Raw genomic sequence first — 20,434 nt, 5'->3', positions numbered from 1 at the left:
ATTAACTTTTTTGTAGTGGTCTCAGTTTCTAGTCTCCTTCGTACTTCCACTTGACTGCCTTAATTTAACCAATACAGGGCTCCCCTAATTTCCAAGTCCAATGGATATATTTCTAGAATCACTAATAATGCACCATTCGGCGTAGTGCAATAGGCGCCATTTAATCTTAGTTCGTCGTTGAACTCTCACACTAATGAAGCTGGCTTCACAAGCTGCAATCTACGAGCCCAAACGCTCACACCATCACACCATATCCTATGATTGATGCTAATATAGACTGGTGGTATGCTCTGATTGTTTTCAAGGCAAGCCAACATTACCTATTTGCAAAGGAGATAATATGGTTCATATATAGGTAGTACTAAAATATATTATAAAATTTATTTATCTGTAGCAAGTGTTCTATGGAGCATTTCATTGTAAGAGGATGTATTATTTCAGTGACCCATTACATATGCCTCACACGCAATCATCTATCCTATGACTGATTCGATGGCATTCTCCATTTCTTCCCTACTCTTCTCGTATCTGCATATTCCCTACCTCCATCTGCCCCAATAATCTATTTTAATTTGCTGACCTTGCATTTTTTACACAACTGTTCCTTTCACAGTAAATTGAACCCTTTCAGACCTGAATTTTTTTCTGGAGAAAGGAAAAGTTTTATTTATGCGATAATATTCTTAGGTCATTTTTTAATAATTTTAGATGTAAGATTTGTACAAAAATATGTAGCCATTTACAAAACATACCTTGTATATTTGTCTTCATTTTATGAACTAAAATATCTAATCACGAATTATTCTCTATCGTAATAAATAACATAATGATCATTTAATAATTATCATACCAAATAACAATAACAATATTCAATTATATAGCGGAATATATCAAACCAACCACATCCATGTATTCTAGTGGTCACGAGCTGCTCCACACTTCTGCATTGACTTGCTGATATTTTCGTAGTGACGCCCAACAGTTGGCAGCACTTCGCATGATGAAAATGTTGAACGTTGAAAATGTGTACTTCAGGTTTCCATTGGGAAAAAATACTTCTGTTGTAGCTATGACACAGCAGAGGGTCTGGAAGGGTTAATAGTACCTGAATGTCTTCGCATATGCACCACTAACCAGACCTGTCTTTGGGTAAGCTTTTTGCTGATTGTTTTCCACCTCTATACTTTCTAGAATGCCTTATATTTTTATTTTGTGTGTCTACTTATCTCTCTACAGCTTTGAATTTCCAAGTGCATCATGTTTATTGTGCTGCTTCCCATTACACAGTCGGCCTGCTTAGCTGGGTGTTAATGTGCTTGCCTCCAGTGCAGCGGACCTGGGTTCGATTCCCGGCCGGGTTGGAGACTTTCTCCGCTCGTGGACTGGGTGTTTTGTTGCCCTCATAATCGACCCCAAGTCGCCCAATGTGGCGCCGACTGAAATAAGACTTGCACTTGGCGGCCGAACCCGCATGGGAACTCCCGGCCAACAATGCCATACGATCATTTCATTTCATATTTTCCATTGTTTTAGCTCCCTCTACCATTTTCTTCCTGTGTTGTCCATGTTTTACTGCTGACGCCCTGCTTCATCCCACGCTTCGGTGTGAGTGAGCACCTATTTTTCAATGATTGTTCCCCGTGTTTTATGTTCCGTTTTATGTAAATGTTCTGAGTTTTTTTTTTTCTTTCTTGACACCCGTTTCACTATGATACTGTACGGGCGCTGAAGACCTTGCTGTCGTGCGCCCACAAAACCCCTCTACTACTACTACTACAGTTACACAGATCCACTTCAACATGATGCCGTGCTGCAAAAATGCATTTTCAGCAGCATCTTCCTCAGTTTCATTTGAGTATTTGGTACCACTAGAGTAGTTTCTTTGAAGAAAGCTTCTTCATAAGCCCTTTCTTTCGTGTCTTTTCTACTTAAGATGTACAGAAGACTCTGTTATCCTTTCTATTACCCTTCACTTCCTTCTTTGTTTACTCTATCCTTAGCTATAATTCTGTGCTAACTTGTCTTTTAATTGTGTGTTTAAGGATTTAGGACTCTGAGCTTCGACAATATTAGAAACCTTACAGAACTGTGAAGCCTTATTATAACGCTGAATGTTAGCCGCAGCTGCGCTCGCATATCAATCGTTTTGTTATGAGTGATCGTGAGTAAGTAAGCAACTGTCGGTGCAATAACATCAGCTGCCCTCACATGTCTGCCTGTTCGGATAAGCAGAGCTTGTGATATGTGTGCCCCACTCTCCTGCCTTCCAAGCTGTCCCAGTGCATGATGTGTCGGGATGTGCAACGTTGATCTACCAATAATGTTATTGAAGTAACTATACTGTACATTGCACGAAGTGTATATTCTAGAACAAGTAGTGTGGAAGTATGGGTTGAAGACACTGAAGATTGTAGCACGTTTCAGCCTATAAAAGCATTTTCACAAATATGATAAAGATCACAAGTCAGAGAGTAAATAGCTTTTTCAAATAGTAAATATTTTTCACGTAATCTTCTTCAAATCAATCAATATCTTGTACTATAGATTGAGGTGACGAAAGCAGTATGTACATACACACATGGTGGTAGTATAGCGTACGCGAGGTATAAAATGGCATTGCGGGAAATTCATGTGAAAAGGTGTCCGACGTGATTATAGGCGGACGACGGGAATTAATAGACTTTGACCGCGGAATGGCAGTTGGAGCTAGACGCATGGGACATTCCATTTTGGATATCGTTAGGGAATTCAATATTCAGAGATCCAAAGTGTCAAGAATGTGCCGATAATACCAAATTTCAGGGATTACCACTCACTACGGACGACTTAGTGGCCGACGGCATTCACTTAACGACCGAGAACAGAGGCGTTTTCATAGAGCTGTCACTGCTAACAGACAAGCAATAATGTGTGAAAAAACCGCAGAAACAATGTGGGCATGCTTTTTTTCTATTTAACAGTTAAGCTTATACTTTCAATTTTTCTTTCTTTTTAGCTTCTTGGAGATTAGAGCATTCTATTATTGAACCAACGCCAGAATTGTCGTCATTGATTTAACGCAACACGAAATATTAGATTTGGTTGTCAATTGAAGCAGGCTACATACATCACTATTGTTATTTGTTAGATGTGCGAGGCGTTTCGAAGGTTGGTACAACACGAGAAAAAATTTGGTAGCAACTGAAATGTTGTTTAATGCCTATCTGTACAACATGTTGGATGATGTGTTTGACAAGTACGAGAAACTACAAAAAAAAAAAAAAATTTAAAATTCAACATCACTCCTGCAGTGCTATAGAACTCCATCTGCACATGGTTAAGTGAGATAATCGAGGCGCACCCTGGAGATAATATGTGATAATAGTGACTGTATGTTTTATTTGTCAATTGGTTTTGTAATACTCGTAAACTGAACCTCAAATCCACGAATATTAGTTGTTGGTGTTTGAAGCCGGCCTGGCCTACGCACAGGTTACTCACACTGACACACATGTGTGTACACACACACACACACACACACACACACACACAAAATTAGTCTCTTTTCCGCGGTTCTGACCAACAAGGTCTTCCGGAATTTTTCCTTGGTTATCAGGCGAATGCCGGAACCAGAAATCCCCGCCCAAATATTACCATTTGGGATTCCCACTGCCCCATTCCTAGCCTGCTGAGACGTCTGAATGAAGCGAACCACATCTCTTTAATGGGTCGGATCTGAAACAGTACGCTCTGCTCCTTGGGTTAAATAATGGAAAGCACTTGTATAAAATTTCGTACGCTTTCAGACTGCACCGTCTGCAGCTCTTGCAACAATTAAAACCGGAAAGTTATGGCCATTATGGCCAGCGTCTTCAGGTTTGCATTATAGTGCAGGACGCATCTGAGGATGAAAATTTCGCCTCGAAGCCGACATTCAGCGATGAAGCAACCATTCATTTATCTGGACGGATTAATCGCCACAATGTGAGAGTGTGAGGCACAGAATATCCTCATGAAAATTGTGGCGCATGAACGAGATTCACCGACCGCCGGGGTGACCGAGCGGTTCTAGGCGCTACAGTCTGGAACCGTGCGACCGCTACGGTCGCAGGTTCGAATCCTGCCTCGGGCATGGTTGTGTGTGATGTCCTTAGGTGAGTTAGGTTTCAGTAGTTTCTAAGTTCTAGGGGACTGATGATCTCAGAAGTTAAGTCCCATAGTGCTCAGAGCTATTTTGAACGAGGTTCAGCAAAGATTGTTTTCCAGGCAATGTCACAGACAAAGGTCTATGCGTCGTTTTCCTTTTCTGAGAAGACTGCGATATGTTGAAGTTGTAGCTATTCTCGCAACTGACCCGTGATTCCGACAATTTCACCTTCCAGGACGACGGAGCGCCTCTCTCACTAGAGCATCAGTTTTCGTTGCTGTCGAAAAGACTAACTTCCCCATCACTGTATTGGGCGTAGTGGTGAAGGTGAAGTGTTTCTGGTCGCCCGACCTTACTCCTTGTGACTTTTTCCTTTCAGTGTACGTTACAGACGCTGTTTACGTACACTGCTGCCAGGAATACTGAAACAGCTCAGAGAACGCAAGAATCCTGTTATTGTGATCATTGACAGGATGTTGTTACGTAAGGTACGAAACATGACTTCCACTTGGATGTGTGCCATGTGACCAAAGGGACACTCACAGTACATTTGTAGAGTGCAAAATGCGAAGTTGATGAGTTTACGGTTCTAGTCGTGCACCATTCCGGTCTGTGATGTAATACCTTGAAAAATACAGAGATTAGAAAACTAAGATATTAATTATAGTAACCCTGTAAGATATAAAATAAAACGACAATCCCAGCACGTGTCGATTCCTGTACTGTCGGTTCATTTCCCGCCATTTGACAAGAAATTCAGCCAATTTAACGAATTAATTACGCACAAAGTATTTTTTTTTTAAAATTTCATATAACGCTTCTAGAGGAGCGATAAATCAGTATTGTTTCTGCTTCGTTGTTTTCAAATGGAGTTTCCTATGATGGTCCACACTTATTTCATTCTTCCAGAATCTTGTTCCTTCTCTTCTAGTTCCTCCACTTCTCGATTTTTTTTGGTCCTGAAAGCTTGCTTTTGTATTGCTTCTTTAAAAAGTCTTGTGTTGCTTGTTGTGACTGTGTAGACTCTCACATTTTGGATCCTCTTTCTATTCCTCTCACCCATGTGACCACGCGGTCTAATTCGTCTTGTCACGGTCCATGCGGCTCCCCACGTCGGAGGTTCGAGTCCTCCCTCGCGCATGGGTGTGTGTGTGTTGTCCATATCGTAAGTTAGTTTATGTTACATTAAGTAGTGTGTAGGCTTAGGGATCGATGACCTCAGCAGTTTCGTACCATAAGACCTTACCACAAATTTCCAAATTTCAGCCATGTGGTTTTGGATTTGTAATTGTTTAGCAAGTCAAAGATTAAAGTTGTCATTCTCTCTTTATTTTTCCTGCGTATAAAGATCTCCGTCCAAACAGGCCATGAAGGCCCAAAGGTACCGACCGGCCGCCTTGTCATCCTCAGCCCACAGGTGTCACTGGATGCGGATATGGAGGGGCATGTGGTCAGCACACCGCTCTTCCAGCGGTATGTCAGTTTGCGAGACCGGAGCCCCTACGTGTCAATCAAGTAGCTCCTCATTTTGCCACGGAAGGGCTGGATGCACTGTGTCCATAGAATTCCGTTTGTTATCATACGAATGCCAGAACATTACTGTTTTCTATGACATCTGATAGAAAAAAGTGGGAGCAGAGACAGCTTTAATTACGAATGTAAACTTTGTGCGATGTAACAATACCAAACACATCGAGATCTGCACTGATATTTGGTAAACTATCTGTTTTCATTTAGAAGATATTTGTGTATCGTTATAATAACAGTTCGCTTTTAAATGTGCACATACATAGACGAACAAAAACATCATGATCCCTGCTTAACAGCATCATGATCCACATATGGAACGCAATACAGTAGCGATTTCGCTTGGCAGGGATTCGACAAGTTCTTAATAAGTTTACGGAGGTAAGTGGTACCAGATGTCTATGCACAGATCACAAGATTCTGTAAATTATGACCTGGTAGTCTGTGAGCGTGGAGGTGATGCGCGGTAGCGTCCCAGATGTGTTCCATGGACCTTGCCGCGATGGGGTGGTTGCGTGCCTCAACGATACAGACACCCGTACCTTAGGTGCAACCACAACAAGGGGGTATCTTTTGAGAGGTCAGACATATGCGTGGTTCCTAAACAGGGGCAGCAGCCTTTCCAGTTGTTGCAGTGGCAATAGTCTGGCCTTGTAACATCAACAAACATAGCCTTGCTGTGCAGGTACTGCGAACAGCTGAAAGCAAGGGGGAACTACAGCAGCAATTTTTCCCGAGGGCGTCCAACTCTACTGTATAGTTAAATGATGACGGCATCCTCTTGGGTAAAATATTCTGAAGGTAAAATAGTCCCCCATTCGGATTTCTGGTAGGCGACTTCTCAGTAGCATGTCGTCATCAGGAGAAACAAAACTGGCGTTCTACGGATCGGAACGTGAGACGTTAAATCCCTTAATCGCCAACGTAAGTTAGAAAATTTAAAAAGGGAAGTGGATAGGTTGAAGTTAGATGTAGTGGTAATTAGTGAAGTTCGGTGGCAGGAGGAACAGGACTTCTGGTAAGGTTGAATAGTGGGTTATAAATACAAAGTGAAATAGGGCTAATGAAGGCGTAGGTTTTGTAATGAGGAGGAAAACAGGAATACGGATAAGCTGTTGTGAACAGGATAGCGAACGCCATTTATATTCCAACTAGCATTGCATTTGATGAAGAGACTGAAGAACAGTATGATGCAATAATAGAAATTCTTCCGATAGTTAAGGGAGACAAAAATTTAATTGTGAAGGGCGACCGGAATTCGATAGTAGGAAAAGGAAGAGTAGGAAAAATAGTAGGCGAATATGGACTGGAGGAAAGGAATGAAAGATAATGCCGTCTGGTAAAATATTGCACAGAGCATATTTTAATCATTGCTAACACTTGGTTTAAGAATTATGAAAGATGGTAGTATAGGAGGAAGAGAACTGGACATATCGGAAGGTTCCAGATAGGGGTAAGACAGAGATTTCAGAATCAGATTTTAAACTGTTAGACAATTTCCCGGTGCAAATGTGAACCCTGACCACACATTATTCGTTATGAACTGTAGATTGAAAAGGAAGAAACTGCAAGAAGGTAGGAAATTAACGAGATGGGACCTGGATAATTTGGAAGAACGAGGGGTTGGTGAGAGCTTCAGAGGGAGCGTTAGGTAACGATTGACTAGAACGGGGAAAATGAATGCAGTAGAAGACGAATGAGTGGCTTTGAGAGATGAAATAGTGAATGCAAGAGAGGATCAAGTGGGTAAAAAGCAAGAATGCAAGAGAGGATCAAGTGGGTAAAAAGCAAGAATACAAGAGAGGATCAAGTGGGTAAAAAGCAAGGCCTAGAAGAAATCCTTGAATATCGCAGGAGATAATGAATTTAATTGACGACAGGAGAAAATACGAAAATGCAGCAAATGAAGCAGCAGAAAGAAAATACAAATGAGTAAAAAAAGACATTGATCGGAAGTGCAAAATGGCTAAACAGGAACGGCCATAGAACAACTAGGGGCAAAATAGATACTGCCTGTAGGGAAATAAAGAGATCTTTGGAGAAAAGAAATGCATCTGTATGAATATCAAGACCTCAGATGGAAAACGAATACTAAGCAAAGAAAGGAAACCTTAAAGATGGAAATAGTGTATAGAGGGGCTATATAAGGGAAATAAACTTGGAAACAATATAAATGGAAGATGAGGTGAGGGTGAGATGAGATATATGGTACTGCAAGAAAAATTTGACAGATCACTGAAAGACTTAAGTCGTAAAAAGGCCCCTGGAATAGACGACTTTCCGTTAGAACTACGGATGTCATTGGGAAAACTGACCGTGCCAAAATTATTCCGTCAGGCGTGCAAGATATATGAGACAGGAAAAATACATACCGACTTCAAGAAGAGTGTAATAATTCCAATTCCAAAGGAATCAGATACTGACAGGTGTGAATATTACCGAACAATCGGTTTAAAAAGTAGTGGATGCGAAATACTAACACGAGTTCTTTGCAGAAGAGAGGAAAAACTAGTAGAAGCAGACCTCGGGGAAGATCAGTTTGGTTACTGGAGAAATGTAGGAACATGCAAGGTAACACTGACCCTATGACTTATGTTAGAAGATACGTTAAGAAAAGGCTTCTGCAGATTTGGAGCAAGCTTTTGACAGTGTCGACTGGAATACACTCTTTGAAATTCTGCAGGTAGCAGGGGTAAAATACAGGGATCGAAAAATTATATACGACTTGTTCGGAAACCAGACGGCAGTTGCAAGAGTGGAGGGCATGAAAAGAAAACAGTGGTTGAGAAGGGAGTGAGACAGGGTAGCAGCCTATCCTCGATTTATTAAATCTGTGGATTGAGCAAGCATTGAAGGAATCCTAAGAAAAATCTGGAGAAGGAATTAAAGTTCAGGGAGAAAGATAAAACTTTGAGGTTTGCCGATGACATTGTAATTCAACAAGACTCAGCAAAGGACGTGAAAGAACAGTTGAATGGAATGGACAGTGCCTTGAAAGGACGATATAAGATGAACATCAACAAAAGATAAATAAGAATAATGAAATATAGTCGAATTAAGTAAAGCAGTCCTGAAGGAATTAGAAAAGGAAACGTGACATTAAAAGTAGCAGATAAGTTTTGCTATTTGGGAAGAAAAATAATTGATTATGGCCAGAGTAGATAGGATTTAAACTGCAGACTGGCAATGGCAAGAAAAGCATTTTTGAAGAAGAGAAATTTGTTAATATCGAATATAGATTTAAGTGTTAGCAAGTCTTTTATGAAGGTATTTGTTTGGAGTGTAGAGATGTGCGGAACTGAAACATGGACGGTAAGCAGTTTATGGCACTGTCTGAGACATCAAAGGACCACCAGTTTGGTATTGGAGGGAAGTGCGGAGGGTAAACATTATAGAGGGAGATCAATATATGAATACGGAAAGCAAGTTTAAATGGATGTAGGTTGCAGTAGTTGTTCGGAGATGAAGAGGCTTGCACAGGAAAGAGCAAGGTGAAGAGCAGAATCAAATCAGTCTTCTAACTGAAGGCCGCAACGAGACCCGGGTTCAGATCAGGCGCATTTGGTGGTAAAAACATCGCCGTGAATTCACTATTATGCTCCTGAAACCAGTTCTAATCTTGTGGCAGTTATCCTGCTGGAAGATGCCCTTGCCGTCGAGGAAGACTTCAAGCGTGAAGCGTTTCAGGTGGTCCGCAATAATGGTCGCATAGTCCACAGCAATCATGGAAGCTTTGATTACAATGAATGGTCCGAATGAAGGCCAGGTGAATGTCCTCCATGGCTCAATATTGCCACCGTCGGCCTGCGTCCGTGACTCGATGCATGTTTTGAGCGAGAGCTATAGCAAATAGTGAAGAGTATTACAAGAAGGAACGAGGAGTATAGAATGAGGATGAATGTAAGAAGGAAAAAGTGATAAAAATAAGCAAGTATGAAGCACCAGTTGACACATTCTTAGACTGAAAAATGATCGAACAAGTAAAATCCTTTCTATATATGGGAAGTTTATTGACATGGAACGGAAGCTATAAAAAAGACGTAAGGAGGAGGATCTCTATGGCAAAGAGAGATTTGAAAAGGTAAGGTGGTTACTAACAACTAAAAGAATTCCAATGAAGCAAAGGGAAAGCTTTGGTAAATGTTATGTTATACAGCAATGAATCATTGACACTTAGAAAGGAAGAAGAAAGATAATGGAAAGTTTAGAAATGTGCATATAGAGACGAATACCTAAGGTGAAGCTCACTGATAGACACTCATTCACAATTTTCGAGACGCTTGTTGCCAGTTGACGGCCCATAACATCCTACCATATGTCAAAGTCGTTTAATTAATGTAGGTTTTGGATGTCTGCATTGATGGAAACCATTCTGATTTAACTATGCCCGAACAATGTTTCGGCAAAGTTTTACCATCGTCTGTGGGTCTTCATTTCTGAAAATGAGAAATAAAATTAAAATGTACTGTGAAAATACAATATTGAAATGCTCTCTGCTTTTACTATTCTCACGTACTATCTCTTTCGGTTCTTTAACTCTCTCAAACTTATTTGTTTTCTAAACCAATGTGCCATCTGCAACATGAATGCTTTTTACAACGGTGAAATTTACTTTTCTCCGCTAATTGGTATGAAAAACAAATCTGTTGAGCTCTTCAGAAAATTAAGTCACGATAAAAGGCTCTTAAGCTTTCTCGTTTAACGTCACATTAACTTGATGGAGAACTGATTAGAGCGTCTGCTCGCGATGGAATACAATGACGCATTCTTTCGGAAAAAATTCTTACACTTACTTTACATTAGTCGTCTTTGTCTGAGACCGCTATAATTACAGAGCTTCGCTATGCATACACGCCCCGTACTAAAACAGGCAACTCTCACCGCGTCACCGATAGGGTCGCATACGTGTGAGCTTTCGTCGCCTTTAAATGCGTGGTAATTAGTGAAGTTCGGTGGCAGGAGGAACAGGACTTCTGGTAAGGTTGAATAGTGGGTTATAAATACAAAGTGAAATAGGGCTAATGAAGGCGTAGGTTTTGTAATGAGGAGGAAAACAGGAATACGGATAAGCTGTTGTGAACAGGATAGCGAACGCCATTTATATTCCAACTAGCATTGCATTTGATGAAGAGACTGAAGAACAGTATGATGCAATAATAGAAATTCTTCCGATAGTTAAGGGAGACAAAAATTTAATTGTGAAGGGCGACCGGAATTCGATAGTAGGAAAAGGAAGAGTAGGAAAAATAGTAGGCGAATATGGACTGGAGGAAAGGAATGAAAGATAATGCCGTCTGGTAAAATATTGCACAGAGCATATTTTAATCATTGCTAACACTTGGTTTAAGAATTATGAAAGATGGTAGTATAGGAGGAAGAGAACTGGACATATCGGAAGGTTCCAGATAGGGGTAAGACAGAGATTTCAGAATCAGATTTTAAACTGTTAGACAATTTCCCGGTGCAAATGTGAACCCTGACCACACATTATTCGTTATGAACTGTAGATTGAAAAGGAAGAAACTGCAAGAAGGTAGGAAATTAACGAGATGGGACCTGGATAATTTGGAAGAACGAGGGGTTGGTGAGAGCTTCAGAGGGAGCGTTAGGTAACGATTGACTAGAACGGGGAAAATGAATGCAGTAGAAGACGAATGAGTGGCTTTGAGAGATGAAATAGTGAATGCAAGAGAGGATCAAGTGGGTAAAAAGCAAGAATGCAAGAGAGGATCAAGTGGGTAAAAAGCAAGAATACAAGAGAGGATCAAGTGGGTAAAAAGCAAGGCCTAGAAGAAATCCTTGAATATCGCAGGAGATAATGAATTTAATTGACGACAGGAGAAAATACGAAAATGCAGCAAATGAAGCAGCAGAAAGAAAATACAAATGAGTAAAAAAAGACATTGATCGGAAGTGCAAAATGGCTAAACAGGAACGGCCATAGAACAACTAGGGGCAAAATAGATACTGCCTGTAGGGAAATAAAGAGATCTTTGGAGAAAAGAAATGCATCTGTATGAATATCAAGACCTCAGATGGAAAACGAATACTAAGCAAAGAAAGGAAACCTTAAAGATGGAAATAGTGTATAGAGGGGCTATATAAGGGAAATAAACTTGGAAACAATATAAATGGAAGATGAGGTGAGGGTGAGATGAGATATATGGTACTGCAAGAAAAATTTGACAGATCACTGAAAGACTTAAGTCGTAAAAAGGCCCCTGGAATAGACGACTTTCCGTTAGAACTACGGATGTCATTGGGAAAACTGACCGTGCCAAAATTATTCCGTCAGGCGTGCAAGATATATGAGACAGGAAAAATACATACCGACTTCAAGAAGAGTGTAATAATTCCAATTCCAAAGGAATCAGATACTGACAGGTGTGAATATTACCGAACAATCGGTTTAAAAAGTAGTGGATGCGAAATACTAACACGAGTTCTTTGCAGAAGAGAGGAAAAACTAGTAGAAGCAGACCTCGGGGAAGATCAGTTTGGTTACTGGAGAAATGTAGGAACATGCAAGGTAACACTGACCCTATGACTTATGTTAGAAGATACGTTAAGAAAAGGCTTCTGCAGATTTGGAGCAAGCTTTTGACAGTGTCGACTGGAATACACTCTTTGAAATTCTGCAGGTAGCAGGGGTAAAATACAGGGATCGAAAAATTATATACGACTTGTTCGGAAACCAGACGGCAGTTGCAAGAGTGGAGGGCATGAAAAGAAAACAGTGGTTGAGAAGGGAGTGAGACAGGGTAGCAGCCTATCCTCGATTTATTAAATCTGTGGATTGAGCAAGCATTGAAGGAATCCTAAGAAAAATCTGGAGAAGGAATTAAAGTTCAGGGAGAAAGATAAAACTTTGAGGTTTGCCGATGACATTGTAATTCAACAAGACTCAGCAAAGGACGTGAAAGAACAGTTGAATGGAATGGACAGTGCCTTGAAAGGACGATATAAGATGAACATCAACAAAAGATAAATAAGAATAATGAAATATAGTCGAATTAAGTAAAGCAGTCCTGAAGGAATTAGAAAAGGAAACGTGACATTAAAAGTAGCAGATAAGTTTTGCTATTTGGGAAGAAAAATAATTGATTATGGCCAGAGTAGATAGGATTTAAACTGCAGACTGGCAATGGCAAGAAAAGCATTTTTGAAGAAGAGAAATTTGTTAATATCGAATATAGATTTAAGTGTTAGCAAGTCTTTTATGAAGGTATTTGTTTGGAGTGTAGCGATGTGCGGAACTGAAACATGGACGGTAAGCAGTTTATGGCACTGTCTGAGACATCAAAGGACCACCAGTTTGGTATTGGAGGGAAGTGCGGAGGGTAAACATTATAGAGGGAGATCAATATATGAATACGGAAAGCAAGTTTAAATGGATGTAGGTTGCAGTAGTTGTTCGGAGATGAAGAGGCTTGCACAGGAAAGAGCAAGGTGAAGAGCAGAATCAAATCAGTCTTCTAACTGAAGGCCGCAACGAGACCCGGGTTCAGATCAGGCGCATTTGGTGGTAAAAACATCGCCGTGAATTCACTATTATGCTCCTGAAACCAGTTCTAATCTTGTGGCAGTTATCCTGCTGGAAGATGCCCTTGCCGTCGAGGAAGACTTCAAGCGTGAAGCGTTTCAGGTGGTCCGCAATAATGGTCGCATAGTCCACAGCAATCATGGAAGCTTTGATTACAATGAATGGTCCGAATGAAGGCCAGGTGAATGTCCTCCATGGCTCAATATTGCCACCGTCGGCCTGCGTCCGTGACTCGATGCATGTTTTGAGCGAGAGCTATAGCAAATAGTGAAGAGTATTACAAGAAGGAACGAGGAGTATAGAATGAGGATGAATGTAAGAAGGAAAAAGTGATAAAAATAAGCAAGTATGAAGCACCAGTTGACACATTCTTAGACTGAAAAATGATCGAACAAGTAAAATCCTTTCTATATATGGGAAGTTTATTGACATGGAACGGAAGCTATAAAAAAGACGTAAGGAGGAGGATCTCTATGGCAAAGAGAGATTTGAAAAGGTAAGGTGGTTACTAACAACTAAAAGAATTCCAATGAAGCAAAGGGAAAGCTTTGGTAAATGTTATGTTATACAGCAATGAATCATTGACACTTAGAAAGGAAGAAGAAAGATAATGGAAAGTTTAGAAATGTGCATATAGAGACGAATACCTAAGGTGAAGCTCACTGATAGACACTCATTCACAATTTTCGAGACGCTTGTTGCCAGTTGACGGCCCATAACATCCTACCATATGTCAAAGTCGTTTAATTAATGTAGGTTTTGGATGTCTGCATTGATGGAAACCATTCTGATTTAACTATGCCCGAACAATGTTTCGGCAAAGTTTTACCATCGTCTGTGGGTCTTCATTTCTGAAAATGAGAAATAAAATTAAAATGTACTGTGAAAATACAATATTGAAATGCTCTCTGCTTTTACTATTCTCACGTACTATCTCTTTCGGTTCTTTAACTCTCTCAAACTTATTTGTTTTCTAAACCAATGTGCCATCTGCAACATGAATGCTTTTTACAACGGTGAAATTTACTTTTCTCCGCTAATTGGTATGAAAAACAAATCTGTTGAGCTCTTCAGAAAATTAAGTCACGATAAAAGGCTCTTAAGCTTTCTCGTTTAACGTCACATTAACTTGATGGAGAACTGATTAGAGCGTCTGCTCGCGATGGAATACAATGACGCATTCTTTCGGAAAAAATTCTTACACTTACTTTACATTAGTCGTCTTTGTCTGAGACCGCTATAATTACAGAGCTTCGCTATGCATACACGCCCCGTACTAAAACAGGCAACTCTCACCGCGTCACCGATAGGGTCGCATACGTGTGAGCTTTCGTCGCCTTTAAATGCGTCATTAATGAATACCTTTAAGCAATTAATGAGTACATCAGCGGCAAAGCACTTAGCTCACTGTAAATGCGATACAGTGCTCCGAATGAACGTCTTGCACATATTTTCCACGTTCTCTCGACGCATTTAGCTCAGGACCAACTGTTAGTTGCCTTACTCTTTCTTTTTCAGTCCTTTGCTGTCTTACTTCTCACATGGAGGTTTCACAAAACGACAGTATCTTTTCCCTCGATATAATCAACCATAAAAGAACAGTGGAAATTTTAGATTGATTTTTATGTGTGTGATAATATACATTGCGGGTATCATCTACGGAATATGTTGTAGGTGATTAATTATTAAAAAAAGCAGATTCCGAAAATTGTCAGCAAACGGAAGTGGCTCTAGTGCCTTACCATTTTTTTCCGTTTTTAGCAGATGTCTTTAAAATACTCTTTTCTGCCAGTATGAAGCCATATTATTAACTGTTCGTGCAACATTTGGTTCAATTGAAATATTCTTCTTCATGAAGTCTATCGTGAATATGATCCATGGAACTTGCAACTAACTGACTAACTAGCACCTGATACAAGAAAATCTCACTTTGAAACTTGGACCATAGCCTTTCGGGTCTTGATAGCGGTCAAATACATGTACTGATCACATGCTCTGTAGGAATAAACATATGTGATTGGCTGAGAAGTATGAAAATGCCTTAAATAAATGTGTTATGGAATGAGAATTAATGACGGAGCTGACCAGATGGTTCAGTCCAGGTTTTGACGGGAAGAAGTTCTCTTGCTTGACAAGTATCAAAACAGGGCGATCAGTCTTCTTCATGCACTGGTACACACGCCAGAGAACGACGTACTATCACAGATGAATGAACCCACGAGCTCTCAATATATCAAGGTGATTTTAATGAACTGGTGGACTCTATGAAGGAACGGCTCTAAAGGAATCCCATTTTATAACACTAGCGTACCTGATACGCGAACGTGTTTTAGTTAATGTTCAAGAGCTGAAGGGAGTATGTTTTACCACGAAACATTGGCTGAAAGTTGCTTTCTCCACTGGGAGCAAGGTTTATGACTGCAAGTTCGTATATCAACAGCAGAAGATCTGCACCGAGACGACAGAGATTAAATATTAGCTACCATACAATTATTTTTCAGCCTCATGTCTCATCAGAACTCGTCTTTCCGAATGGAGATTCTTTTTCAGTATCGTGACAAACTCTCCATTTAAGTGGACAAGCCTCAGGCCTATATATAAGGGGCGTACGAAAAGAAACGAGCCGGAGTCTGGAATGCACAAACCGGTGACAGGAGGGTCATATCGTGGCGTTTGTAACGAGGTGTGGTTCCGACCAGAGAGTGGAAGTTCACAGCCCGTCGCTAGAGGGCACACTTGCACGTCACGTGACTACACAGAGCTATCAGCAGCATGCATCAATCGTCCAACGCTGCCAGTCGCATTACAAATAGTGACATGGAGGCGTCAACAGAAAATCAAAGAGGTGTTGTTCGTTTTCTGACAGCAGAAGGAGTAGGAGGAACGGACATTCATCGACCAATGTCACAAGTGTACTGCGAACACTGCATGTCCCTTGCAAGGGTCAAGTCGTGGCGCAAGAGCTTCAGGGAAGGACCGGTGTCGTTAGTCGATGATGCACGGTCAGGAGCACCACACTGCATTACAGATGACATCGTCCAGCTGGTGGATGCACTCATTACCCAGGACCGCCGATTGTCAGTGAAGGCCATAGCCGCCGTGGTCGGATGAGCGTTGGGAATATGGCACCAATCTCTCATTCTTCCAAATTATCAAGGTCTCATCTCGTTCATGAAGGAACGACTGCACATGTGCAAAGTGTGTACCCGATGGATGTCTCACAGCCTTCAACCACACCAGGAAGCATGTCGAATGGCCCACTGTCTTGCTCATCTGGAGCGCTATGCTCGGGAACGAAATGCGTTCCTTGCACGAGTGGTGGCTGGAGATGAATCATGGTGTCATCACTTCGAACCAGAATCGAAACGACAAAGTCTCCAATGGAAGCATCCAGGATCACTACCACCAAAAGAAAGCCAAGGCCATCCACACAAGTGCAGGAAAGGTTATGCTGACGTTCTTCTTTGGCCAAGATGGCCCCCTTCTGATTCACTTCCTGCAGCACGGGACATCACCTCGAACGACGATGTCCAGCTGTACATGCGGAACTGGTTAACATCGCAGCCCTGGGAATTTTATGAGACAGTCATTCACCGCCTTGTGTCACAGTGGGACAAGTGCCTCAGCAGCCAGGGTCAGTACTTCTAACATACAGGTACTGGTTTCTGTAATTATGCCTTCAGCTCGTTTCTTTTTGAACGCCCCTTATATAGCGAGGGTATACTTGATGAATACATATCCGATGGCGCTTACTGCGTTGCTGTTTCAATAGTGAAGAAACTTCTGTGCTTCCAATGGAGAAAATATTCCAAAATGACACTGAAATTCTTGCTAAGTGATTAATAGAGAACAGGTAACATCTGTGTTTGATTAAACTGTACTTAGTAATTTTTAAATTAAGATTAAAGTAACAATACAGTTATATGTATAATCGCCAGGTAGCTGTATGTTCTATGACAAAATTTAAATTCAGTGGGCAAAATGTTAGTGATCCTTTTTAAAGAGCACACTTGTTGCTTTGGAACGCCATGTTGTCTCGTCATTTGACTCTCAACCGCTGACATACGGCGGAGGGGCTTGGGGGGGGGGGGGGGAGGGAGTCGATTGGGGGAGGGGGGGGAATGGACAACAGTATGAAAACACCAAAGACACAACAACATATTATCATGCCTAATATTGTACAACACTCCGTTGCCATTCGAAACAGCTTCCAGTCGTCTCGGAATGGATAACTACAGGTTATGTATAGTTTTCAAGGGAATCTTATCCCGTTCTTCTTGAAAAATAGTGGGAAGTCCAGGTAACGTTGACAGAGGTGGATAGCGATCACACACTCTTCTCTTCAAGTAGAGCACGAATGCTCACTAATATTGAGATCAGGTGACTGGTGGCCAGGGCAGATGCGACAATTTATCCTCGTGCTTATAAAAGTACTACTGGACGATGTGAGTTGTGTGAACAGTAGCCCTGCCGTCTTGGGACACAGCATCACCACTTGGGATCAAGCGTTGTACTGTGGATGGAGCTGTTCAGCCAAACGGGTCACATAATCGATGGTAGTAATGCGGCACTGCAGAGTAACCATGGGGCTCATGGAGTACCATGCCATGACTGTCCAAATCATCACCGAACCCCGCCAAGTTTCACTCTTGGGACGTAAGCCCTGCCAGAAGTTGGAAACAGTATGCAACAAGACTCATTCGACCAAATGACATTCTTCTATTGCTCCACTGTCCAGGTTTTATGGCTTCGGCAGCACGTTTTCCTCTTGCGGGTATTCGCGTCACTGATGAGTTGTTTAGGCATTCCAACTCAGCCAGCAGTTCCCTGCTTATGGAGATCCCTTCGTGTTGTTTTGGTACGGACACGCTTCACGAAAGCGACATTCAGTTCTGCATTGACTTTTGAAGCTGTCATTCTCTTATTTTTCGTTACAATCCTCTTCAATGACAGTCCGTCACGACTACTCAGCATACACTTACGTCCGCCTTGTGACTTATAGGAAAACGATTTTCCGCTTTCTCTGCACCAACAATCTGCCCAGGTTCGAGTTTTGTTAACTTCAACATTATGCACTAACAACTACACGGAACACTGTTCTGACCATGACTGAGGCTTCCAACTTATTGAGAACATTCCACAGGTGCTGTTTGTGGTTAAATACACTGAGGTGACAAAAGTCATGGGGCATAGCTGTCATTTGCACTCAGGTGTTTCAGGTGAAAAGATTTTCGACGTTATTATGATCGCACGACAGGAGCTAACAGACGTTGAACGCGGAGTGGTAGTTAGAGCTACACGCATGGGACATTCATTTCCGAAATCGTTAAGGAATTCAGTATTGTGTGGTACGAAGCGCCACGAGTGTTTCGAGAATACCAGATCTCAGGCATGACCTCTCGGACAACGCAGTGGCCGAAGGCCTTCACTTAATGTCTGAGAGCAGCGGCTTTTGCGCAGAGTTGTCAGTGTTAACAGATAAGCAGCACTGCATGAAATGACTGCAGAAATCAATGTGGGACGTGCGACGAACGCATTCGCTAGGACAATGCGGCGAAATTTGGCGTTAATGGGCCATGGCAGCAAAAGACCGACGCGAGTGTCTTTGTTAACAGCACGACACCACCTGCACCGCCTCTCCTGGACTCGTGACCATATCGGCCGCCCCTGTGAAACCGTGGCCTGGTCAGATGAGTCCCGATCTCAGTTGGTAAGAGCTGATGGTAGGATTAGAGTGTCACGCCGACCCCATGAAGCCATGGACCCCGGTTGTCAACAAGTATTGTGCAAGCTGGTACAACAACCCAGCTTGCAAGCTTGGCTAGCATCTGCCTTTATGTTTAAGTAAGCAGAGTTTTCATATTTTTGTCCAGCCATGTAAATAATGGCTGTGAGGTCGAGAACAAGAGAGAAGAGAGGGCTGTGAGAAGACGTCAGCCAATTGCACGCTGACGACCTCTCTCCAGGACCACAACGCGACAGCAGTGGCCCCTAGGTGAAGAGGACATAAGCGCCACGCCCGACCAGTCGCGACTCAGTTCTACAGCAGCTTCAGGACTAGCAACTTGGATAGAAGCTTCAACTCTAATCACTTGCTTGTAATTTCTGTGTAACACGGACTTCGCAATTGTTGCACTGAAGACATTTCTTATTTTGTCTTTTGCTCTTTTCTTGTGACACATCTGTGTAACACAAAGTTATGTGTTGTATTTTTGCATTTTATAATAAAACTCATTATTACGATTTGATTGTATGTTGCCTAACGATCCTAAAAAGCAGGGTTCCTAGACACCCCATATTTGCCGACTAGGCTGGATTTAACAGTAATCTTTTCTGCACAATATACTAACGTACAAGTCCTGTGAATAGCAAGGTCATATCTCTAGACGTTCCAGGTTTTCTGATTTTTCTCAACATGGAAAATGAAAATGAACGATTGGCGTCATTGGCCGGGAGGCCGCTTACGGGGCTGGCCCGGCCGCCTTGGTGCAGGTCTTATTATATTCCACGCCACAATGGGCGACCTGAACGCCAGATGGGGATGAAATGATGTAGACAACACAACACCCAGTCCCTGAGCGGAGAGAAACCCCTGACCCAGCCGGGAATCGAACCCGGGCCTCTTAGGACGGCAGTCCATCACGCTGACCATTCAGATATCGTGGCGTACATTTTTCTCAACATGAGCGTCCATAAACAGTGACTGGTAGCAGTGACCTTGTTTCCTTCGATATCAGTAACAGTCACGGTAGAGCCTAACCTAATATGTTCGCATTTGAATCTAAACAACTTGATTAATAAACTACTGTTATGTGATGTTTACAATTGCCTGAGATTTACTTTTGAGTCATGAACGACCAGAGGGACATAGTTTGCGAGGAAGTTGTACATGTGTGTGTGTGTGTGTGTGTGTGTGTGTGTGTGTGTGTGTGTGTGCATAAAGAACCAGTTCGACTGTAATATGACTCAAGACAGTACATGTAACAAATTCATGTTCTTGCAATAAATATTACATGCCAGCGCAATAGCGACTGTTCTAACAGACATTTCTCTGATACAAATAAAGAGGGAACTGTAGCACATGGCTACATGGCAGAAAGATTGTCAGTTACATGAAACGTATCGAATGTTCATCATGAAAATCGACGCAGTACCACGAACTGGAGCGGCCTTGGAACGCTAACGAGAGAAGTTGGTGATTAATACATTTCATATCATAATTATTGTTTTGGGTTGCA

This window comes from Schistocerca nitens, chromosome 8, assembly GCF_023898315.1.
Source record: "Schistocerca nitens isolate TAMUIC-IGC-003100 chromosome 8, iqSchNite1.1, whole genome shotgun sequence".
Lineage (NCBI taxonomy): Eukaryota > Metazoa > Arthropoda > Insecta > Orthoptera > Acrididae > Schistocerca > Schistocerca nitens.
This window is presented reverse-complemented; position numbering follows the sequence as displayed.